This window comes from Scyliorhinus torazame, chromosome 10, assembly GCF_047496885.1.
Source record: "Scyliorhinus torazame isolate Kashiwa2021f chromosome 10, sScyTor2.1, whole genome shotgun sequence".
NCBI classification, from domain to species: domain Eukaryota; kingdom Metazoa; phylum Chordata; class Chondrichthyes; order Carcharhiniformes; family Scyliorhinidae; genus Scyliorhinus; species Scyliorhinus torazame.
This window is the reverse complement of record NC_092716.1, coordinates 185,682,588-185,708,899: the sequence shown is the minus strand read 5'-3', so window position 1 is coordinate 185,708,899 and position 26,312 is coordinate 185,682,588.

Sequence of the window (26,312 nt, the reverse complement as noted above, 5' to 3'; positions counted from 1 at the left end):
CATCACCTTAACACTGCTGCACGACGGGATTGCACAACATTGATGATTGGGTAAGCGGATGTGAACAGTGCCATGTTGAATGATGACAGCCCACTCTGCAATGAGCTGTGTGCTCTGATTCGCCAGCCAAGGTCTGACTCATGGCTATAGCTGAACCATGCACTCCGGTGGTCACAGCCTTCCTAACGGATATTTCACCACATGCCCGTGGGGTGGCTGGCGTCGTTGTACTGAGGACAACGGTGTCCGATTATGGGGGGGCGGGGGGTGGGGGGGCGAAAAGGGTCACCACATCCGGAACAGACCTTGAACGGCTCGTATACCACGACGCCAATCGGGCACCCTCCCGAGCCCCCTGGCACCGGACATAGCACACAGTCTTACAAGTCAGATTTAACAGTGCGTTTATTCGTGTGGTAAACATGGGTGCCCTACCCACTACAACTAAACTGTGCCCTGCACCCGTGCCAACTTCTTATGTGCCTAACGACTTTGCCTTACGGGCCCTACCACGACGTCTAGGTGTGTTCCCAGATGGTACAGCAGGAGTGGAGGTGGACTGGTGAGAATCACGGCCTTCGACATGGCTCCCCGTCGGCGCACGTTTCCTGGGGCGGCCCGGCTTCGATGGGCCAGGCTGCTCTGCGGGCGTGCTGGATGGCGTGGTGCCACCCTGACCTGCCCGCTCCCCACCAGATGCGCCAGGGACGGAACAGGGGGAGGCTAAGTGTACCGGGACGTCCCTTGGTGGAGCTACTGGGACGGGCCCCAGAACCTCCTCCTCCCTCGGGGAGCCCGGTGGCCCCCGGGCCTCACTGTAGGACGGAGATGCGCTCGGAGACATGCCCCGTCTCACCCCCGACACCTGGCGCTGCCAGTCCTGGAGGCCTGCAGCGGTATCGACCACGGTCCGAATGTTCGCCGAGACGGGGCCCAGGGAGTGCCACATTCCTGCCAAGGTCTGTGCGATCTCGACCTGTGAGTGCGCGACGCCATCCATCACGTGCGCCAGGCGGTCTATGTTCTCCGCGACTGACTGCTGGGACTGAGCCATTGCTTGCTGGGACCGGGCCATGGCATGGTGAGACTCAGCCAGGGCCCGGAGAGCGGCGGCAATGTTGTGTTGGCTCTGGCGCATGGCTACCTGTGAGAGGGCAGCCCGCTCCTGGGCCACGGATGACGCGTGCACGTTAAGCCCAACGCCTTGCAGAACCTGACCCATGGCCAAAACCCCTTCACCCATTGCCTCCACCGCGGACGCCACCCGTGCGGTGTCGGCCTGGGTGGCTGCGATGAGCGGCACCACTCCCTGCTCCTGGACGCGGATAGACTGCTCCAATTGCGTGTGCGGGTCCTGGAAGATGGCCCTCATCCCGTTACTCCGTCCCTGGGTGTTGTTGCTCTTTTTAGCCTTAGTTTATTAGCTCTGATTACGTCACCTTTGCTCACGAGTCGCCAGGTATCTTTTTGATACCGCCACGTGGTTCAAGTTCAAGTTATGATTAATAAGTCAGCTCACCGCTTCGTAAAATTGAAATCAACGGTCATTTATTATATACAACAAGTAATGTTTATACAATAATCCTACTATCTATATGATAAACCTATCACTACTGGCCAATACTTAACTTTAGAAAGAGCCCACCAGGTCAGGGAAACGAATGGCTTATCCAATCGGATCTGGCCCGCGGGATTCAAAAAGGCTGATACGGGTCGATGGCTAGGAGTCTTTACCGGATAGCGATCGCTGGATTCAAATTTACTGTTGCCGGTTGCTGTTCTTGCGAAGGTCTCGAGCAGGCGAAGAAGGGAGAGAGAGCGATCTGAACTTGGCCCCTCACTTTATAGGGCCCAGGGGCTTCCCGCCTCCCGGGGTGGCCCTTGACCCTGAGTCCCAAGTGATTGGACTTGTTCCCAATCACTGGGTTCGATACGTCCAATTGCGAGGCGATTCCCCGATCGGGGGGTGGTCGTTCACCTACCTTTGTTTCGGCCACTGCAGGCGCCGACAGGTCTGGCCCGGTATTCAATTGCCAATATGTTGCAATTGTTCCCGGGGATAGCTGATTAGACTGCAGATGTCTGGGTGGATGGGCTGTTAATAGCCCTGAGTATCATCTGGGCCAACTTCCCCAGAGCCGAATATGCTATTCTGTCTGAAGCTGTCCGTTTGTGTCTTGTTACCTGCTTTTCCCAGCAGCCTTTCCGGTTAGCCATTTTAAATCGGGTTTTGGCCAAATTAATCGGGAACCAGCCATTTTACGTGGCTACAGTGTCCATACGCATCAGTTGTCCGGGTGGGTCAATTACATCCAGGAACCCGGGAACCGTCTGGGTGGCAGCTGGTTGCTGGGCCTGGGCTGCCCTCTGACCGTCCAGCCCCTCGGCTGCTCCAAACTCCACCTGCTGTACCGGCTCGGCTGTGGGGTGCGCACCAGACTGTGACCCAGGAGCCTCATCACTTATCTGCCCAACCGAGGTGAGTGTCTCTGCGATGGTGAACGGTGTGGGAGACAGCAGTGCCGCAAGCTCGAGATCATCATCCGTCAAGAAGTCTGGTGTGGACTGGTCCCCCTCATGGCCCGGCGCAAGCTCCATGCGGGCCATGTCGTCTTGACCTCCAGTTCGATCCAGCGGGTGGGTGGCCGTGATGTGGGCTTCGGCATGACTGTCCACCCTGTGCCCCTGACTAATGTCTGTCCCAGAGGTCTCAGCGTCCCGGTCCTGTGTCCCAGACTGTGAGGTCTGCCCTCCTGTCCGACCAACTGCCAACCTCTGGCGTGCGTCCCTGGGTGCCGTTGCAGTGGGTGGCGTTGCGCTGCTTCCTGGGCGAGACGCCCCTGAAGGTTCGGCGGATGGCCCTGGGGAACATAAAAGATTCGGGGTTTGTTAGACACGGTGGCCCGGGTGTATGGTGGTGGTGGGTGCACAGTGTGAGGGGGGATGGGATTTGGGGTGCAGTGGCCAGAGTGTGAGGGGGGATGGGATCTGGGGTGCAGTGGCCAGAGTGTGAGGGGGGATGGGATCTGGGGTGCAGTGGCCAGAGTGTGAGGGGGGATGGGATCTGGGGTGCAGTGGCCAGAGTGTGAGGGGGGATGGGATCTGGGGTGCAGTGGCCAGAGTGTGAGGGGGGATGGGATCTGGGGTGCAGTGGCCAGAGTGTGAGGGGGGATGGGATCTGGGGTGCAGTGGCCAGAGTGTGAGGGGGCCGATGACGGGTTGGGGGTGGCGAGGACATGCAGGGTTCTCTGACTTGCTTCTGCGCCTCCGACCTGGCATGGCGCGATCTCCCGGGTGGCGGATGCCCCAGCGAGGTCCAGGGCCCTCTGCTCGTGAATGGTTAGGGGGTGCAGGACCGGAGAACCCCCTCCGGTTCTCATGCGCTCCCTGGTTATGTGCTGTCTTGTCCTGGGGGGGGGGGGGGGGGGGGTCGGATAAAGCATCCCCATTAGGCGGGTATCATCAGGGCATGCAGATATTGACAACATTGTTGCTGCTTCAGGAGACAGCACGCCATGGGTTCGCTCCAGGGGGGTCCCGGGGCTCATGTGGGTCGAGTAGATAGTTGGGCACCGTAACCCCCCCCAAACCCCTGACCCCCCCCAACATTGCCCCTGATGCCCCAGTCCCCCCAACACTCCCAACGTCCCCCAAACCCCCTGACCCCCCCAACATCGCCCCTGATGCCCCAGTCCCTCCCAACGCCCCCCCAACCCCACTTCCCCCCCTTCCCATGCCGGGGGGTGGGGGGAGCCTGGGGGCATCCTCATGGCACTTACCCTGGCAGCCCGGGTGAGGTCGTGCAGCTTCTGGCAGCACTGCTCCCCCGTCTGGGGGGTCTGCCCCACAGCACTGACTGCAGTGCCCACCTCCCGCCAGCCGCGCCTTACCGCGCTGGATGGCTGGCGATGCCCACATCTTGGGCAGAGGGTGTCCCTTCTCCGCTCCACCTCATCCACCAGGGTGTCCAGGTCCGTATCCCGGAACCTCGGTGCGGCTCTTCGGGGCTCAGCCATCTCCTCAGTTCTCCTCCGGGTCCTCTGTGCGCGATTCACGCAATTTATGACGCAGCGGTGCATCATTCGGGCGTCGCATGGTGACGACGCGGCCTTCGCGTAACGCCCCCCCGAGGTTCCTGCGGCCCTGATCCTTGCCCTTTTTCGGGCCCTGAATCGGTCGGGATCGGGGCCCTTCCGCGCCATCGTGAACCTCGACGGCGTTCACGACGGCGCGGCCACTTCGGCGTGTGGAGAATCGCGCCCAATATGTTTTGTTTTATATTTTGCCAATCAAAAATCTAAAGGGGATATAGAGGTCAACCACAATCCAACTGAATGAGGAATCAGCTTCAGGGGCTGGATGCCATATCCTATTCCTATTCTACTCTCACCAGGAAGGGGTTCACTTGAAGTCAAGGCTCCTGAGTTGGTGTAAAGGTTTCATTACGTTTGAGTAATGTTTGCGTCTCCCTATGGGAAGAGGAGGTGGTGGACCATGTTGGATGGCAGCACGGTGGCACAGTGGTTAGCACTGCTACCTCACAGCACTCGGGGCCCGGGCTCAATTCTGACTTTGGGTGACTGTGTGGAGTTTGCACGTTCTCCCCGTGTGTGCGTGGGTTTCCTCCGGGTGCTCCAGTTTCCTCCCACAGTCCAAAGATGTGCAGGTTAGGTGGATTGGCCATGGGAAATTGCCTCTTGGTGTCCAAAGATGTGGAGTTATGGGGTTACAGGGATAGGGCGGGGGAGTGGGCCTAGGTAGGGTGCTCTTTCAGAGGGTCAGTGCAGAGTCAATGAACCGAATGACCTCCTTTTGCAGTGTAGGAATTCTATGGTTCTATAGTTGCCTGAGCAGCTTGTCAAGGTCATTTGGCAAATGCTTCATCACCAGAATTCTCAAACAAGCACCAAGACTTAGCTTGGTCGGTGGTGAGAAAGGCCCTCCCCGTCAGACCCTTCCTATACGCCCAGAGGCTCACCCCATTCACATGTTACCCTTGAGGCAACTGTGATGGGGACGAGACTATTGTTCATCTCCTTATGGACTGCGCCTTTGCAAAGAAAGTCTGGAAGGAGATGAGAAGGTTTTTGTTAAGGTTCATCCTGAGCAGTTCCATGAAACAGCACTCTGTGCTCTGCGGGCCGTTACCATTGAAACCAGAATTATCGCTGGAGAGCCTGACAAGCTGAAGCTGCTTCTAAGTGCTGCACTCTCCCCACATTCTCATTCTAGCCAAGAACATGGCTGCCAGGAGACCTGTGCCATGCTTCCTGCAGATTGAGCTGGACAGAATGCAAGACGCAGTGAAGGAGAGGCATCCTCTTCCTCAGGGTGGGGTGGAGACTAAAGTCAGCTGTAGTAAACAGGGCCTGGGAGGAGGTGACAGAGGCGGTCAGTGCTGCCAGCATGACGAGGAGGACTGGAACCTAGTGCCGCAACAAGATGAATGACCTCCTCGCCACCTATGTGTCCCTGACATCACGTCCATCCCTCACATCAGCCCCCAATCCCCTCGAGACCAACCACACCCCACCTGCCTGCATCTCCCTTACAATACTTCTCCACCAAACCCAACACATGTATTGTCCTCTTCGGCGAGGAGCCTAGCACACACATGCCACCAGCTACAGACCCCTTTAGAACTAGCCTGCATGTGTCTCACCATGTTCTTTCTGTGTCCCTAGAACAAGGTGTCCCATAACAGGCGAGAACACCAGAAGATCTGAGGGGGCATCCCTGATCTTGCAAGCAGACCCCTGAAGAGCAGAGGGCAATAGAACTACTGGGCAAGGTCGAGGAAAGGGCAGTAGCTGCCACGGGGGTTTGCAAGCGGCAACCAATGCAAAACTGATGTCCCAATAGCGCTCTCCCACAGACCACTCCATCCCAAGATCTCATCATGTCTCTTGTCTAGCAGGATCACGGATCACCAGCAGATGAGGCCGGTCCGTCCGGGGTCGCTGCCCCCCAACCACATCCCCAGCACATCAGTCCGGGGAAGACACCAACTTCTTGTCACTGCTGTCACTTCTACAGCCTTCACCATCGCAGAGACTATCACCTCGGTGGGGCATTTTAATGAAGAGGCTCCTGGGTCACCTTGTGGTGCACCCTTCACACATGCTGCAGTACATCTGGTGGAGGCAGGGACTCCTGAGGGAGCAGGCGGTCAGAGAACTGCCCGATCCCAGGGAACAGCTGCTGTCTGGACAGGTCTCGTGCTTCGGGAAAGAGATGTAGACACAGAGACAGAATTTACAAGAAGGGGTGGCAGCAACAATCCAGCGCCTGCAGGTGCAGCTGGAGGAGTCCACCTGGCTTCATGCACAGCAGGCAATGCATAGCACCCAATCCAACACTAAATGGGCGGCATCCACAATGGAAGGCCTGGGACAAGAAGTCACAGCCATGGGGTCAAGACATCCAATGCTTAGGGCACACTGTGCATTGATGGCTGAGGAGCAGGACGGAGAGCCCAGTCACAGGCAGACACATGCCAGGCCCAAATGGACATTGCGGCAGCGCTCCAGAGCTTGGCCCAGCCACAAAGGGTCATTGCTGAGGGCATCAAAAGCATTGGCTGGATGCTGACTGACTTTAGCCAGTCACAGAGGGACATTTCACAAGCACAGGGGGGCGTGACCAAGGCAGTGAGGGACATGTCTCACTCACTGAGGGACGTCTCTCAGTCACAGTGCTCCATGATTGAGGGCATCGAGACCATGGCTCAGACGAGGGCGGGGCTCCAGATTTGGCAGCACCAGGTGAGGGTGGAGCCTCCGGAGCTCACTCTGGCCTCACCTCCATCCCATGGAATACGAGGGCCAGCAAGCACCCCCAGGGAGGAGGAAGTGATGGGGCCCATGCCGGTCCCTCCTGCAGGGGAGGTGCTGGAACACCTCAGCGCTTCGGAATCCCTCCCATCTGACACTCTGGCACTGGTGTATCTGATGGGCAGCAGGCAGAACACGCGGATGCGTCATCATCCTTGATACCCATGGGCAGCACCGTGGCACAGTGTATAGCACTGCTGCCTCATGGCGCCGAGAACCCGGGTTCGATCCCAGCCCTGGGTCACTGTCCGTGTGGAGTTTGCACATTCTCCCCGTGTCTGCGTGGGTTTCGCCCCCACAACCCAAAGATGTGCAGGGTAGGTGGATTGGCCACACTAAATTGCTACTTAATCGGAAAAAAAGAATTGGGTACTCTAAATTTATTTGTTTTAAATAATCTGTGACACCTGAATGTCTATCAGGCCCATCCAGGTCCAGGCCCTCCAGGGGATGGTCACCTAGGGCATCACGGGTCAGAGGGCGAGACATGCAGAAGGCCGCCCCCAGGCTGTGCGGTCTGGGGTAACAGCTGGAAGGAACGGTGGGCCACGTAAAATACGAAAGTTAAATAACATTTGAGTTAGCACAGGTGTAGCACATAGATGATCGTTAGGGGTAGGGCACAGTAATGTATATACTCACCATTAAACACTTTTGCACCAACAGTCCCACCTGCCACTAACCTTTGTCTGATGGGTGCAAGGGTGTAGCCAGATGGGGAGGTGTTGGGGAGAGGATCTTGGATGATGGGGTGGGGCAGGGCCCCATGACACATGAATATCCTATCTGCTGTCACCCTCAGAGAGAAGTGGCAGGGCACAGGGCCAGGAATGTGAGCCTTCCTTTATGACAGCTTACCCACGAGTGAGCCCTAACCGTTCACCATCTCCCGAAACATCCTCCCAAGGATATATGGGCCTGTGAGATGGATTGGTCGGCACACATGCAGGGTGAGGCACGATCAATTTGGCTGGAGACGAAGTTGAATTCAAACTGAGGCTTTATTAGTGTCTGAAGTGTGGCCTCTACAGCAGCTGACGAAATGACTGCGAGCTCAAGGCCACGCATATTTATAACCCGGCTCCTGGGCGGAGCTAGCATGCTGGGGCCCAGGTGAACCTGTAGTGCAGGTTCTATCGTACATCCCTTAATGTAGGAACACAGTGGTTTACCACACAGGGGTCACCTGGGTGGACAGTGAAATGTGATCCTAAAGCCAGGAGTCAGACTTTGTCAGACAATGAGGAGCACGAGAGATCATCTCATAGTGAGTCATCATCACCCTCCATCCTGTGGACATGACCCACTAATACTGCCGGCCTAGGGCCAACACCCTGCTGTGATGCTGGTAGGACTCTCAGAGGGGGGAGGGGGAGCTGCAGTAGTGGGAAGAAGTGAAGAGTGACAGGAAATATGGAGTGAAGGACTGAGGGACAGGGAAGGTGGAGTGATGGACTGAGGGACAGGGAAGGTGGAGTGATGGACTGAGGGACAGGGAAGGTGGAGTGATGGACTGAGGGACAGGAAATATGGAGCGAAGGACTGAGGGACAGGGAAGGTGGAGTGATGGACTGAGGGACAGGGAAGGTGGAGTGAAGGACTGAGGGATAGGGAAGGTGGAGTGAAGGACTGAGGGACAGGGAAGGTGGAGTGAAGGACTGAGGAACAGGGAAGGGTGAATTGTTATGGGGAAGTGTGTTTCATTTTGAAGGGAGTTGTCCCATGTGCAGCGATCCTGGATGTCATGTTGGGTGGCCTAACCACCCCCTGCCGGCTGCACGCCCAGATTGTCCTAGACACCCTCATCAGATGAGGCCTGGCGTGCTTCTTCCTCCAGCTTGTCCGCTCAGCTGCGCAATGTTAAGGACGCAGCCGGCCATAACGATGCTCGAGACCCTCCTGGGCTATATTGAGAGCCCCACCAGAGCGGTCCAGGCATCGGAAGTGCATCATGAGGATGTCAATACGCTGCTCAGTAACGCTCCTGGTTGCTGCATGGGGGTCATTATAACAGGTTTCTACGTAGGTCTGGGGCCTTAGAACAGGTGTCATTAGGGTAAAGGCTGTTAGTGAGACAGCATCTGGAGTATTGTATCCAGTTTTGGTCTCCTTATTTGAGGAAGGATGTGGTGGCATTGGAAGCAGTTCAGAGGAGGTTCACCAGCTTAATTCCAGGGATGAAGGGGTTGACGTATGAGGAGAGACCAAACAGTTTGGGTTTATACTCGTTGGAGTTTAGAAGGGTGAGAAGGGATCTGATTGAGGTATGTAAAATACTAATAGGGATTGATAAAATAAACGCAGACCAAATATTCCCCCTTGTGGGGCAATCTAGAACGAGAGGTCAAGGATATAGAATGAGGCAGTAGATTTAAAACTGAGATGAGGAGGAACTACTTCTCGCAGAAGGTGGTGAATTTGTGGAACTCGCTGCCCCATAGCGCGGTGCAATCTGAGTCATTAAATGCTTTCAAGAGGGAGATAGATATATTTCTGATTCAAAAACGAGTTAAAGGGATATGGGGAACAGGTGGAGAGGTGGATTTGAGACCAGGAAGAGATCAGCCATGATCTGATTGAATGGCGGAGCGGACTCGAAGGGCTGAATTGCCTACTTATGCTCCTAATTCCTATGTTCCTATTAGCCATGACCTCAGCAGGTAACCCTTGTCGCCCAAGAGCCAACCCCTCACCCGAGGGAGTGCCTCAAAGGTGCCGACAAGCTCAGCATGCGCCAGAATGTATGCAACATGCACGCTGCCTTGGTGTCAGGCGCAGACGTGCATGATGTGCAGCTGGTGATCACACACCAACTGCACATTCAGCAAGTGTAACACCTTCCTATTGATGAAGGGCACCCCCAGAAAACCAGTGCTCATAGGGGGACACGCATGCCATTGATCATTCCCTGGACCTGGGGCATGCCAGTGATGGGGATGAATCTTGCTGCCAGGCATCCTGGTGACCCTGGTTCAGATTGAAGGTTATTTATACTGATGACAGAATGCATAGGGCATCCGCCACATCGCGGGTGCGCCTGTATACGGATGTCTGAGAGATACCAGACAGTTCCCTGCTGTTGGCCGCGCTCTGCTTCACAAACCAGCCGTCCTGTTAAGTGAGCTAAACCAGCCCCCATTGAGGGTATGCCACCCTCATCACATTCCCCCCCCCCAACCCCATCCCCGCCTGGACCCCTCGATATGTTGCCATCTGCACTGCACCCCTGTCCCCATCAGAAAATGGCACCAGGGCGGTGATGTGGGAAGTCTCTATCCTCACCACAGGTCCCTGTCAACAAAGGCACTGGTGGATGCCGTAACTACTGTCATCGATAGGTTATGCTGCCCCTGTCCTGTGCCCCCATGTGGGGTTTACTGTGGGTCTCCTCACGGTGGGTTATGTGTTGTCCCACCAGCAGGGTGACAATTGGTTATGCGGCGGAGAATCGGGACCGATGCCCTGAGTCGACGGGCTAGGCACTTGAGTCGCTCTCAGCTAATACCCCAGCCATGGAAGCCAACCCCAGCAAGCCCAACCATTTTGGAGAGTTTTTAAGAGTTTTCTTACCTTCTCACTGTCCCTCTACAGCCATGGCACCCAGGCCCCACCAGTAAATACTTGCACCAATGTACGCCCATGTGACTATCACATAAGGAGGGTAGAGCATCGCAGAAGGGTGGTGCATACTGTGCCCAACCCGCTAATGATATTAAAATCCATGGCAGCAACGGTTTTGTATGGACCAGCCAGTGCGGGCACAAACTTTGATTTTGTCACCAGAATCGTCGCTGGGTGCAAACCTGAATTTTTTTCAATTTCACAGGATTTTCCGCCCGATCGCGATTAGTGTTCCAGCATTGTGAGGCAGAGAAACCGCCGCTGATCTACGCAGACAATTGAAACAGCTTTGCACCATTTGTAATAACCGTTTTGAAATGTCTGTAATGTTTCTCTGACTGTATTGATGCACCTCAGACTGCAACATGATGTATGCAAAAAACCTGAATATTATTGTACTTTGTTTGTAATGTTCTTTCAGATATTTTACAAATGAAGTATATTTTCGCAAAAGAAATCTCACCACTTTGGTTAAGATCAAGCGTAGGATCAAGCCCGAGATTAGGTGTAATACCTATTCTTGTCAGCTTGGAGCTATATGCCCTAGGGTAGCACGGTAGCATTGTGATTAGCACAGTTGCTTCACAGCTCTAGGGTCCCAGGTTCAATTCCCGGCTTGGGTCACTGACTGTGCGGAGTCTGCACGTTCTCCTCGTGTGTGCGTGGGTTTCCTCCGGGTGCTCCGGTTTCCTCCCACAGTCCAAAGATGTGCAGGTTAGGTGGATTGGCCATGCTAAATTGCCCTTAGTGTCCAAATTGCCCTTAGTGTTGGGTGGGGTACTGGGTTATGGGGATAGGGTGGAGGTGTGGCTCTTGGGTTTCCAAGAGCCGCTGGAGACTTGATGGGCCGAATGGCCTCCTTCTGCACTGTAAATTCTATGATTCTATGTCCCTTTTCTGGGGAACATGAATTGGATTCAATTTGAATTTGAATTGTTTTTTAGAGATGGATAAAGAGCTTACCCCATCACTCTGCGCATTGGCTTTGTAACTCTTGAGGAAGGAATAAACATTTTTGAACAAAGTTTGCGTAGTGTTTTCACTAAAGTAGAATCCATTTTAAGAGCAAATATTTTGTTGAATTTGAATAAAGTTTGAAACAGCTCCCAGTGGGTTTGAATAACTTATTGAGTGTTTTTTTCCCCAGAGGGATTTATAGGCACCATAATTCTGGCTTCCACAGTGGCAGTTATGAATGAGTTAATATATTCTACAATGGGTTGCTATTCTGCATTGAAATTATGCCAGCCTTAAATTATTCAACAAAGGTATTTGGCAGATGGAGGAGGGTTTATTATTTAACAGATCTTCCATTTTCTGAATACATTACAGGGGATTAATATTGAACAATTTAACCGTCAACGCAGTCTGTGGAGTTAGACAATTGGTGATGTATTTATAGATAAATTAACAGCAACAGGCTTGTTCAATGTCCAAATTAAAGTTAATCAGTCAACATGCCTGCAGGCTGCTGTCTGTTCTCAGCTCTTGGGATTTAGCCTAATTCATTGCAACTCCGTTCTCACAATCTTCACGTCACTGACTAACGATAAATGACGTTAATTCTCAAGTGGAGTGACAGAGTCTTACCTTTAACTAAATAACGGGGCAAAATGGGACTCATAGAATCCCTACAGTGCAGAAGAAGGCCTTTTGGCCCATCGAATCTGCGCCCAGGCTCCAAAGTCGCCCAGGCTCCAAAGTAGCACTCTACCTAGGCCCACTCCCCCATCCCACCCCGTAACCCCCGTTGATCATGGCCAATACGCCTAACCTGCACATTTTTTGAAGAATAAAGGGATTAAGGGTTATGGTGTTCGGGCCGGAATGTGGAGCTGAGTCCACAAAAGATCAGCTATGATCTCATTAAATGGCGGAGCAGGCTCGCGGGGCCAGATGGCCTACTCCTGCTCCTAGTTCTTATTTTTGGACTGTGGGAGGAAAGCGGAGGAAACCCACACAGACAGGGGGAGAACGTACAAACTCCACACAGTCACCCAAGGCCGAAATTGAACCTGGGTCCCTGGCACTGTGAGGCAGCAGTGCTAACCACTGTGCTAACCACGAGCACTGCTGCTGCCACCAATTGACTGAAATGACATTGATACGCACATGCACACTTCTGCCATCAGCCTGGTGAGGACACAGCCACCTTCCACTGGTACTGTGCAGAGACAGCGGACCATAGAATTAACCAGCGTCCAATATTGATTTGACACTTGAGGTGTCAGTTTGGAGCTCAATGCTCTGGTTGACACCCTTCAGCTCGCATGGCTAAAACCTGGTGAGCGGCAGGCAGGACCCTGCACAAGCGTTTTTCAAGAGACCATTAACTACCAAGTTGCGGGTTGCTTTCTACTGGCTGTTATTAGGACTCTATAAGTGTTCGGTGCTTGCCATAGTTCGTTCCTGTTGTAACCCTCTTCAGGGAGTGCTGTAACAGTAATGGAAAGCTGGGCAGCACAGTGGTTAGCACTGTTGCTTCACAGCGCCAGTTGCCCAGGTTCGATTCCTGGCTTGAGTCTGTGCGGAGTCTGCACGTTCTCCCTGTGTCTGTGTAGGTTTCCTCCAGGTGCTCCGGCTTCCTCCCCAAAAGATGTACTGTTCGGTGAATTGGACATTCTGAATTCTCCCTCTGTGTACCCGAACAGGTGCTGGAATGTGGCGACTAGGGGATCTTCACAGTAACTTCATTGTAGTGTTGATGTGAGCCTATTTGTGACAATAAGGATTATTATTAAACAGGTGCTGAAGGACCTTTTGTGAACTTCAAGGCCTCTGCACAAATCAGTTGCTCCCAGATATGGGTGTACTCATAGGCATTCCACCTGAGAAGCAGCATGGCTTGGAGAATGATAAGAGGTGAGGTGCTGCTCCTCCAGCTTGCACTGGGCTTCACTGGAGCATTACAGCAGGCCAAGGATGGACATGTGGCCATGAGAGCAAGGTGCCAAAATGGCAAGCAACAGGAACGTTGGGGTCATGCTTGCAGATTGAGCAAAGATGTTCCACAAAGTGGTCACCCAGTCTGTGGTTAGTCTCCCCAATGTAGAGGAGACCTCATTGGGGGCAGCGAATCCAGTAGACCAAATTGAAGGAGGTGCAAGTGAAAAGCAAGCTGGAAGAGCAGCATTTCATCTTCCGATTAGGCACTTACAGCCCTCAGGAATAAACATTGAGTTCAACAACTTTAGACTGTGACCTTGGCCTCCATCCTAACCACTTTTTTTATATCCCATACATTGTTCGTTCCTATGCAAAAATCCTCTCTTCCCCCTCCCCCACCATGTCCGCACCGCCCCATACCATCTGGCATCGAATGGATTGGCAGAGAGGGCCGCAGATGGTTAAACAGGGGCTCAAGAAACAGATGTCTGGCTCGATGGAGCCAAGACTGGCAAAAATGTTATTCTCGTACAGGGCCATGCCACATGCAGTAACTGGGGTGCTCCCGCTTTGATGTAAACGGGTTGTAGGCTTCGTACATGACTGAGTTTGATTCTCCTGGACATTGGCGCGAAGGTGCGCCGTAACCAAGGTTTGCAAGGGCGTTGTCCAGTTCGGCGTCGACCTTATCGCCACTTCGCACCTAACAATGCGGTGTTCATTCCTAACTTCAATGATGGTGCTCACTGGCTCTCTGAGATTGTCTTCCATCAAACGGCACCAGTCTCTTGCCAAGTTCGGGTCCAGGGGCAACTAATGAAATAACACCTGGATCACATTCGGAGGTTGCTCCCTCGTGAAGTGCTTCGAAAGAAGCCTGTCCTGGATCCTCCGGGTCCATTGCCGGACCAGCCTGCTGTGACACCTCCAGTGTCTCTCGATGCTGACATGCCCGGCGTGCTGTCTTCCACAATGGAGACGCCAACTCCGCAGTTCAGCTGCCGCCTGACGACCATCCACCACGACGGTCCTGCTGCAGACGACGTTCACCAGGGAGGTGGACTCTGACGGATCAGCTCCATGATGCCTTAATGGAGCCGAAGAGACTCAAACGTCCTTCACCTGCTCCTCCTTCTCTGCCTTAATCCGCATCGAGGGAGTCTTCTGACGTGGGGGTGGGGAATGTAATATCTTGCACGGAACCTATGAGGTGGGAATGCTTGTCTTCCCTGTGCTCCTTGTGGAGCACGAGCTCCCCGCTAGAGGCGGGGTATCTCAATTAACCAATGGATTAAGGCACCGACCAGAACAGGAACCCGGTAAGATCTACTGGGCAATGTATATATTGTTTGTGTTTTACTCAATGTGGACTCCCCCAGTCCTTATTACAACATAGAAGGAACCCATTAAGCTCATCGTATCTGTGATGATTCTCTACGAGTGCAACTCAGCTAGTCCCACGTTGCTGACTTTATCCCAAATCCCTACAACACTTTTCTCTTCAGATAATTATCCAAGTCATTTTTAAATGCTTCAATTAAATCTGCCTGCTCCACATTCTCAGGTCCACTCACTAAATAAAAATAAATCCTGATGTCGCCTTTGGTTCTTTTGCCAATCAATGCAAACAATCAGAATTCAAGGCATCATATTGGTCACATTCGCTGATATCAGGTTATCATCAGGGAATGACTGATCTCGAGGAGACAAATGGTAACCTCTCCGCACAAGAATTTATCTGCGATAGTTTCAGAGCGTTTGGGCTGTATTCTGTCTGGTAACTCTTGATCTGAGAGGCTGTGGGCTGTTTGTAGTTCACAAAGATGTGCAGGTTAGGTGGATTGGCCATGATAAATTGCCCTTAGTGTCCAAAATTGCCCTTAGTGTTGGATGGGGTTACTGGGTTATGGGGATAGGGTGGCGGTGTTGACATTGGGTAGGGTGCTCTTTCCAAGAGCCGGTGCAGACTCGATGGGCCGAATGGCCTCCTTCTGCACTGTAAATTCTATGAAGTTCTATGAAGTTGACTTCAGCTGCTAATAATAAGCCTGGACAGCAGAGGGAGTCAACCGATAAACTTGTGTAGAGAAATCTGATTGGTGTGAAGGCAGTGGTATGTTTTCATCAACGAACAACCTGTGTGTGAAAGTGAATATGGCCATCTGCCAAGGAGCAGAAACTAGCTCCCATAGAAAGCCAGGAGCAGAGGGCAACAGGACGTAGAGAGGGTGCAAGGTTACTCCAGCGACATCAAAGAGCGGTCACACAGGTTCACCCTCTTCCCAGTCCCTCCGGCAAAACCATGAGCATCAGGAACTCTGCATGATGTTCAGTATTCCTGGCTGAGTCTTCCAGCCTGGCTTATTACAACAACCACCACATCACCAGCTCCTGGGTAATCCAGATTAATGTGTGTCAGAGGCTTCCCAGGAAGCTGGTCAAAGCATAACTTATCTGACAAGGTAATGGTCATAACCCAGTTCACCAGCTCCAAGTAAAACTCCACAACAAGCTGAAAAGTATAGGCGGGGATCTATTTCAGATTCTGTAAAGCAGCTATGTCACTGAACTCCCAGCTTCACCTCTCTACTCCCCTCTGTCACTCCTTCCACTGCTTCTCACTCAATACCCAGTACTGGATAAATCGCAAGTCACTCCAGCTAAACAATGCAAAGACAGAAACCATTGTCTCCAGCTCCAGTCACAAACTCTGTGCGATAGCCACTCTGGTCCTCCTCGGCCATTGTCTCAGACTGAACCTGACTTGTCAATCTTGATATGCCATTTGTCCTCAAGCTGAGATGCTAACTCATTTCCATCACTAAGACCAACTATTTCCACTTCTGTCACGTCACCGACCCTGCCTCTGCTAAAACCCTCATCCATGCCGTCGCTTCCTCCAAACTTGACTATACCAATCCTCTCTTGGCTGCCCTCCACCCTGGTCTTCCACCCTCCATAAACTCTGCGACCAGAATCCTAAATTGCATGAGGTTCCGTTCACACATTACCCGCAGTGCTCACTGTCCTACATTGACTCCTGGGCCAGTTACACCTAAAAGTTCAAATTGTCCTCTTTGAGTTAAAGCTCCTCCTCCAGTTTTATAACTTGCCTTGCTCATTCCCCTGACCCCACTCTCTTGTACATCCTCCCCTTCCTTTGCCCCAACATTGACGATCATAGATGCAGCACCCAAGACCTAAGCCCTGGAATCCTCACTCTAAATTTTTCTGTATCACTATCTCTGTTTAAACAACTCCTTAAAGTTCCATTGCTTTGGCCATTCCTCTGCTAGGGTGGTGGTGGTGTAATGATACTGTACCAGAGACCCAGGTCAATGCTTTGGGGACACGGGTTTGAATCCCACCACAGCAGGGGGTGAAATTTGAATTCAATAAAACTCGGGAATTAAAAGTTTGATGATAACCATGAAGCCATCATCGTAAAAACCCATCTGGTTTACTAGTGCCCTTTAGGGAAGGAAATCTGCTGGCTTTGCCTGGCCTGGCCTATATGTGATGCCAGACACACAGCAAGGTGGTTAATTCTTTTTTTTTTAATGCTAATTTAAAAAGTTTCAGAAGAAACAAAATCATACAAAACAATGAACCAAAGGTACACAAAGAACAGACTAACAAGCAAAAGCACATATTAACTTAACCCTCCAAAAATTAACTAAGCCTTCTAACAACTGACGGTGAATAGCTCCTTAAAAGAGGAAGTGAATGGCTACCATCTTAGGTAGAACTCCTTTACCGACCCTCTAATGGTGTACTTAACCTTCTCCAAGAAAGGCACAAGGTCACCCAAGGCTCTGGGCAGAGTAGGAGACCTCCACCAGCAGAACTCATCTCTGGGCTATTAATGAGACGAAGTGAGGACATCTGCCTTCACTCTCATCTGAAACACCGGTGAATCTGATACCCCAGATATGGTCACCAGCGGGTATGGATCCAAATCAACATTGAGTATCTCCGGCATGGTGTTGAAGAAAGAGGCCCAAAAGCTTACTAACTTGGGACAAGACCAGAATATGTGAGTGTGGTTAGCAGGTCCCGAGAGCAACGCTCACACTTGTCCTCCACCCAAGAGAACAATCCACTCATCCTCTCTTTAGTCAGATGCGCCCTGTGTACTTTAATAAAGACATGGGGAGTCGTCCACACCGAGTTAAGTAAGAACAAAGTTTTCTTTACATGAACGACCCAGTAGATCCTTACCGGGTTCCTCTCTGGTCGGTGCCTTACTGGCTGTCCTCTACAGGCTAATTGAGATGCCCGCTTGTAACGGGGGAGCTCGTACTCTGCAAGGAGCATGGGAAAGACAAGCATTCCCACCCTATAGGACCCGTGTGGGATATTACATTCCATCTCCAAAGTCCGAAGACTCCCTTGGTGAGCGATGAGGTGGAGAAGGCGGAGCAGGCTGATGTGCGCCGGTTGGTGATCGCCATCTGCGGCAAGAATGTCGTGGCAGACAATCATCAGGAGGCAGCTGAACTACGGAGTCGGCATCCAAGACCTCAGAGGTCAGCATCTCCATTCAGAATCGGAAGACACCACATCGAGCATGTCAGCGTCGAGAGAGACTGGAGGTGTCACAGCAGGCTGGCCTGGCAATGGAGCTGGAGGATCCAGGACAGACTTCTTTCGAGGCACTTCACAAGGGAGCAACCTCCGAGAGCGAATGTGATCCAGGTGTCATTTCATTCATTGCCGCTGGACCCAAACTTGGCAAGAGACTGGTCCTGTTTGACGGACAACAATCGCAGAGAACCAGCAAGCATCGTCGTTGAAGTTGCGAAGGAACGCCACGTTGTGGCACAATCAATTACTCACGAGTCGAGAAGTGATGAAGTCAATCGAGGCTTTATTAAGCAAGGCTTGTTCCCCAGCAGCTCAGTTACAGAATGCGGTTGCTGGGAGAACCCGGGCTCTTATACTCCGCTTACTGGGTGGAGCCAGCAGGCGGCAGATCGAATCAGGACCCAGTGTCTGTCTACCAATAGCCTCTCAGCATCACAGGTACCGTACTACCCCTAATACATACCACCACATTCACCCCTTGTTAAAAAGGTACCCGGCGGGGTGGTGGGTCGCATGGTGGTAGGGGTTTACAAAGCTGGTCCTGGAATTATCTCCATACAGTGGCTATGCCTTGATCTCAACAGTTAACTATTTACAGATTTTGGCTGAATTATTTACAGATTTTTGCTTTGTCACCCGGATTCCACGAGTCGAGTGGGTGCCCTGGTCGTCCTCGTTGATCGTCTCAGCCCCGGTGGTGGTGCAGGTGCAGGCTCGGGCACTGTCGTCTCTGGGAGCGTTGTGCTGTTTGTTCCTGTTTCCTTACTCCTGAGCAGGCACGGGAGGAGGACCGATCCACCCGGGAAGGGAGCGGCCGTGGGGTGAGCCGGCGGGAGGGAGGGGGTGATTGGTGTTGGGGGAGTGTGTGTGGTTCCGGCGGGCGCCAGGTCCCGCATGGAGACCGTGTCCTGTTGGCCGTCGGGGTAAGCCACGTAGGCGTACTGAGGGTTTGCATAGAGAAAGTGAACCCTCTCGACCAACGGGTCCGATTTGTGCACCCGCACATGCTTTCGGAGCAAGATGGGTCCTGGGGCTGCCAGCCAGGTCGGCAGCGACGTTCCGGAGGAGGACTTCATAGGGAAGACAAGGAGGCGCTCGTGAGGCGTTTGATTAGTGGTGGTACACAGCAGCGACCGGATGGAGTGGAGGGCATCCGGGAGGACATCCTGCCAACGGGAAACTGGGAGACTTCTGGACCGTAGGGCCAGTAGGACGGTCTTCCAGACCGTACCGTTCTCCCTCTCTACCTGACCGTTCCCCTGGGGGTTGTAACTGGTCGTCCTGCACGAGGCAATGCCCTTGCTGAGCAGGAACTGACGCAGTTTGTCGCTCATGAAGGAGGACCCCCTGTCGCTATGGATGTACGCGGGGAAACCGAACAGTGTAAAGATGGTGCAGAGGGCTTTAATGACTGTGGCCGCGGTCATGTCGGGGCAGGGGTAGGCGAAGGGGAAACGGGAGTATTCGTCCACCACGTTTAGGAAGTACACGTTGCGGTCGGTGGAGGGGAGGGGGCCTTTGAAATCCAGACTCAGGCGTTCAAAGGGATGGAAAGCCTTTATCAAGTGCGCTCTATCTGGCCTGAAAAAGTGCGGCTTGCACTCTGCGCAGATTTGGCAGTTCCTGGTGGCTGTTCGGACCTCCTCAACAGAGTAGGGGAGGTTGCGGGTCTTCACAAAGTGGTAGAATCGAGTGACCCCCGGGTGGCAGAGGTCCTCGTGGAGGGCTTGGAGGCGGTCTACTTGTGCGTTGGCACATGTGCCGCGGGATAGGGCATCGGACGGCTCGTTCAGCTTTCCGGGACGATACAAGATCTCATAGTTATAGGTGGAGAGCTCGATCCTCCACCTCAAGATCTTGTCGTTCTTGATTTTGCCCTGCTGTGCATTATTGAACAGAAAGGCTACCGACCGTTGGTCAGTGAGGAGAGTGAATCTCCTGCCGGCCAGGTAATGCCTCCAATGTCGCACAGCTTCCACTATGGCTTGGGCTTCCTTTTCCACTGAGGAATGGCGGATTTCTGAGGCGTGGAGGGTGCGGGAGAAAAAGTCCACGGGTCTGCCCGCTTGGTTAAGGGTGGCCGCCAGAGCTACATCGGATGCGTCGCTCTCGACTTGGAAGGGGAGGGACTCGTCGATTGCGGGCATCGTGGCCTTTGCGATATCCGCTTTGATGCGGCTGAAGGCCTGGCGGGCCTCTGTCGACAGGGGGAAGGTAGTGGACTGAATTAACGGGCGGGCCTTGTCTGCGTATTGGGGAACCAACTGGGCGTAATACGAGAAGAAGCCCAGGCAGCATTTCAGGGCTTTGGCACAGTGGGGGAGGGGAAATTCCATAAGGGGGCGCATGCATTCAGGGTCGGGGCCTATCACTCCATTACGCACTGCGTATCCCAGGATGGCCAGACGGTTGGTGCTAAACATGCATTTTTCCTTGTTATAAGTGAGGTTCAGGGCGTTAGCGGTCTGGAGGAATTTACTGAGGTCGGCGTCGTTGTCCTGCTGGTCATGGCCGCAGATGGTTACATTGTCGAGGTATGGGAACGTGGCCCGCAAAACGTGCTGGTCAACCATTCGGTCCATCTCCCGTTGGAAGACCGAGACTACGTTCGTGACGCCAAATGGGACCCTTAAAAAGTGGTAGAGCCGCCCGTCTGCCTCGAAGGCCGTGTACTTGTGGTCACTCGGGCGGATGGGAAGCTGGTGGTATGCGGACATAAGGTCCACGGGGGAAAAGACCTTGTACTGTGCAATCCGATTGACCATGTCGGATATGCGGGGGAGAGGGTACGCATCTAGCTGCGTGTACCTATTGATGGTTTGACTATAGTCTACGACCATCCTCTGCTTCTCCCTGGTCTTTACAACTACCACCTGGGCTCTCCAGGGACTATTGCTGGCCTGGATTATGCCTTCCTTCAGCAGCCGCTGGACTTCAGACCGGATAAACGTTCGATCCTGGGCGCTGTATCGTCTGCTTCTAGTGGCGATGGGTTTGCAATCCGGGGTGAGGTTCACAAACAAGGAAGGCGGTTCAACCTTGAGGGTCGCGAGGCTGCAGATAGTGAGTGGGGGTATAGGGCCGCCGAATTTGAACGTTAGGCTCTGGAGGTTACAGTGGAAATCTAACCCTAGGAGAGTGGGAGCGCAGAGGTGGGGAAGGACATAAAGCTGATAATTCTTAAACTCCCTCCCTTGCACTGTTAGGTTCGCGATGCAGAACCCTTTGATTTCTATGGAATGGGATCCCGCTGCCAGGAAAACCTTTTGGGTGCTCGGCCGAATGGAAAGAAAACAGCATCTTACCGTATCCGGATGGATAAAAGTTTCCGTGCTCCCAGAGTCGATCAGACATGGCGTCTCGTACCCGTTGACCATCATCGTTGTTGTTGCCGTTTGGAGCGTCCGGGGCCGCAACTGGTCCAGGGTCACTGAAGCCAGTCGTGGTTGTTGCATCGGGGCATTTTCTTCAGACCCCGTGGAGCCATCTATGCTGGGGTCCTTGGCTATCAGCCAAGATGGCGGCATCCATGGATCGCATGCCAATTCTCCGGGGTTCTCCGGGGTTTTGCCGTCTCATCGCGAGTTGGTGGCGTGCGTAGACTTGGTTTACGGGCCGAATGTAGACCCCTTTCAGCATGGTGAGCGCCGTCGGGAAATCCTCCGCGTCTTCAATGAGCGTGTAGATCTCCGGGCTCACCCTGAAATGCAGGACCTGCATTTTCTGGTCTTCTGCGGTCCGGCCGGGGGCCATTCGGAGGTATCCTTCGAAGCATGCTAGCCAGTGTTTAAATACGGCCGCTGAGTTTGCTGCATGGGGGCTGATTCGCAGACACTCCGGGGCGATCCGGAGCTCCATAGTCTTTTTAAGTCTGCTTAATAAATTGCGGCACAATCAATTACTCACGAGTTGAGAAGTGATGAAGTCAATCGAGGCTTTATTAAGACTTGTTCCCCAGCAGCTCAGTTACAGAATGCGGCTGCTGGGAGAACCCGGGCTCTTATACTCCGCCTTACTGGGTGGAGCCAGCAGGCGGCAGATCCAATCAGGACCCAGTGTCTGTCTACCAATAGCCTCTCGGCATCACAGGTACCGTACTACCCCTAATACATACCACCACACACGTCGAAAAGTGCGATGTTCCGAAGAGGCCAACAACAACCTTGGCAACTCCCTTGTAAATCTTGGTCACGGCTTTGCGTCGATGTCCAGTAGAATCCAGCTTGGTCGTATATGAAGCCTAAGATCCATTAACATTTCAGCAGGGCTACCCCTGTTAATGTGTGCGCCGTGGTCCTGTACAAGAATGAGAACCTTGCCAGTCTTGTGTCCATCGTGCCAGAGTTCTGTTTCTTGAGTCCCCACTTAACCATCTGCCAAACCATTTGATGCCGGATGGTAAGGGGCGGTCCGGACATGGCGAATCCCATTGTTCTTCACAAAATAGGTAAATGCTTCACTCGTGAATACCTCAGGGATTCCATGGGTGGGAAAAGAAATATGCAATCGCTCGATGGTTGCCCAGGAGGTGATCGACGTCATCTTGTGGACCTCCAGCCATTTTGAGTGGGCATCCACCAGGACGCGAAACATCAAACCCAAGAAAGGACTGGGGAAATTAAGCCAAGGGCACCCCGACCACTTGGTGGAAGGCGATTCCAGCCAGTGTGCGACGTGTGGACGCCGGTCTAGGCGTACCTGCCAGCAGCAGGAGGGTCAGCGCTCCAGATGCCCTGGTCGAGGCGGCATCAGCCCCAGGGCCAGGCCCTGCATCTGGATGAACCAAAAGAGGCCGAGGATGAGGTGCAGCTGAACTGTTTGGCAGTGCCCCATGTGGCCCCTATCTGTGTTCCGATAATGTGAATGGTCGTGTGCTCCAAATGGAGCCGGTACGGGATCGGCCATGTCTGTGGTGGAGCAGAGCACTTTTGACCTTATCAAACAGGGAGTGCAGACTTTGTCTTTGGTGACACAGTGGCTTGTTTGGCCACTTATACAGGGGAATGACTAAATATCGTGGTTCAATTCTGGTCGCCACACTACCAGAAGGATGTGGAGGCTTTAGAGAGGGTGCAGAAGAGATTGACCAGAATGTTGCCTGGTATGGAGGGCATTAGCTATGAGGAGCGGTTGAATAAACTCGGTTTGTTCTCACTGGAACGACGGAGGTTGAGGGGCGACCTGATAGAGGTCTACAAAATTATGAGGGGCATAGACAGAGTGGATAGTCAGAGGCTTTTCCCCAGGGTAGAGGGGTCAATTACTAGGGGGCATAGGTTTAAGGTGAGAGGGGCAAGGTTTAGAGTAGATGTACGAGGCTAGTTTTTTACACAGAGGGTAGTGGGTGCCTGGAACTCGCTACCGGAGGAGGTGGTGGAAGCAGGGACGATAGTGACATTTAAGGGGCATCTTGACAAATACATGAATAGGATGGGAATAGAGGGATACGGACCCAGGATGTGTAGAAGATTGTAGTTTAGTCGGGCAGCATGGTCAGCACGGGCTTGGAGGGCCGAAGGGCCTGTTCCGTTCCTGTGTTTCTTTATTCTTTGTTCTTTGTTCTTTTGTCCACCCTCACTCCAGTGGTTTATGGGTGCCAGTCGGTGTGCCTTTGTTGTGCAAGGAAATGGCCCTGGCCTGTTGGGCCGCGATTGGCTACACCAGCTGCAGTTGGACTGGCAGCATGCCCTCTAGGTGGGTTCTGGCGGTCTGTGTACAATACTGAGCAAAATCCCAGGGGGTTTCCAGCCTGAGTTGGGTACCATTGGCCGTGTGGAGTTTGCATATTCTCCCCATGTCTGCATAGGTTTCATCCCACAACCCAAAAGATGTGAAGAGTAGGTGGATTGGCCACGCTAAACTGCCCATTACTTGGAAAACATTTTTATTTTAAAATCTTTTTTAAAAAGAGAAAGAACGGCCCCAATCCCATATGGAGACACATTGCAGGACATGTTCCTTTCGAGAGTCAGAATGGATCAGTAAACTAGTGGACTGAAGATGCTGCTTCACTTGATTGAAGATCTCCTCCTGGAGTGCTTTCCAAAACCATTTCTGGTGCCTCTTCAACAAAGCATGCAATGACGCTAACAGAGTGGCCAGATTTGGGAGGGATCTATTGCAATAGTTAATCATTCCCAAGAAGGACTCCAACACTGTACTGTTTTTGGGGCGGGGCTCTCTGGTGGCTTTTACCTTCTACTCCATCGGGTGCAACCCTGTAGCCCAAATAGGTCATTTTGTTGGCCTGAAACGTATACTTTTCCCTTTTCAAGCTCACGCAGGCATTCGAGAGTCTTTCTCGCATTTCTTCCAAGTTGGCCAAGTGTTAATCTTCCGTGGAACTGGTAATCAGGACGCCATCATAATAAATGGCAACTATGGGCAGTCCATGCAACAAAGTTTCCATGGTGCGTTGGAAAATGGCGCACTTTGATGATACCCCAATGGTAACCGAGTATACAAGCCTTTGTGCATGTTGATGCAAAGGTACTCTTGGGATGCCTCATCTAACTCCAGTTGCAAGTAAGCATGGTTGCTGTCCAGCTTTTTGGTTTAGTCCTTTCATGGGACGTGGAGGTTATTGCCTATCCCTAAATCCCTAAGCTTAAAGTTAAGAGTCAACCACATCTGGAGTCACATGTAGGCCAGACCAGGTAAGGATGGCAGATTTCCTTCCCTAAAGGACATTCGTGAACCAGATGGGTTTTTACGACAATCGACGATGGTTTCATGGTCATCATTAGACATTTAATTCCAGATTTTTATTGAATTAAAATTTCACCCTCTGCAGTGGTGGGATTCGAACCTGGGTCCCCAGAGTATTCTGTGTCTCTGGATTACTAGTCCAGTGACAATACCATTACGCCACCACCTCCCCTGAACATCAAACCCCCAGTGAATTTAGCGTAACTTTCTGCAAACTGTACCGGTCTAATGATGGCTAGGTTTTTAAGGCACTGAAGCTCTGCTTCCACTTTTTCTAACATAGAATAAGTGACCTGTCTGGCCCCATAAAATCTTGGTGCTGCCTCTGAGTCTGCATATATTTTGGCTTGGAACCCCTTTTCCTTCCCCAGTTCATCCCAGAAGACCTCAGAATTCCTTCAGATGACTTCGTATAGGTCCTTCTCGCCCAGTTTGAATATTTCCACCCAATTCAATTTTATGTATTGGAGCCAGTCACGCCCCATAAGCTTGAAGCCTGTCCACTTACAACGAAAAGTGGGAGCCAGATCGACTGTGTAGGAGCAAGTCCAAGGCCTGAGTATTGAGCTATCTTTTATGTGGGGTTCCTCCCTCTTAGTTACAGCTCAGTTGAACACACAGATCTGCAGACACACATCAACTCCAGTTAAGACAGTCTTATTATTCCAAGCTTGGTCCATGTACGTGGGAGAGAGATCTGGGTAAATGCCAAAATCACTGTCTGACACCGGTACAAACACACCAATAATAGAGTTTTCCAAAAATCAATAGCCCACCCTAGTTGGACTTGATCCAATCCTTGTAGCTGTCAATTTTATATTGACCAGTAAAATTTACTTTAAGCAACATGATGATTTGTGATCATCTCATGATTTAACCCCATCCCGCCACCTGTTGTTTACTAAGATACTGTGTCCATTTTCTGACATTCCCGCCCTACGTGTCACAGTCAGTTCCTAACCACCTCATTGTTCATCTAGGGGCAGGATGCCAAAGTTGGTTCCTCTTTACACCATGGATTGTCTGAGACAGGATATTGGGGGCACTGATAAGAACTATTTACTGAGCTGACCGTGCTATTGCTGACGACACTACTTCTGTATATCCCTGTTTGTCTGAAAAATATGGGCAAGTTAGCTAGCTTAAATTCCATCATGCATTGTCGTCACTGCTTGTAGCAAGAGTCCCCCCTTTTGGCCCTTGGCTAGCCCAAGAATAGGCCATTAAATAGACATACTGAATTTGTTGGATTCAGGCCTAGGTGTGGTAAGAGCAGTAACAATTCCTCTTTATCTAGGGGGCGACTGTCTTTCCGACATTCCCTAATTTGTCGTCTGAGGCAACAGAGTGTAATAAAAAAGACGAGCAGTTTAAACAGCTGCAGAATTACAACAATGTCCATGGATGAATATTACTATTCAGTCCCGAATTCGAATATTTTAGAGAAAACGTTCCGTGATTTAAACAGTTCGTCAGCCTTCTCCGCGTGAGTCTTTATGAACTCCCGCTCCTTGTTCCAGAGGTGATCAATCTGCGTCGCCTGCTTCTTAAGTCCTTCCCAGTCGTGGGAGTCCCTTCTGGATGTATCGGTGAATCTGTCAGTCATCATCAGTCTGCTCGAGGGCATCTGCTTCCACGATGGACTCATTCCCGTATGGAGTCAGCTCATGATGGCCA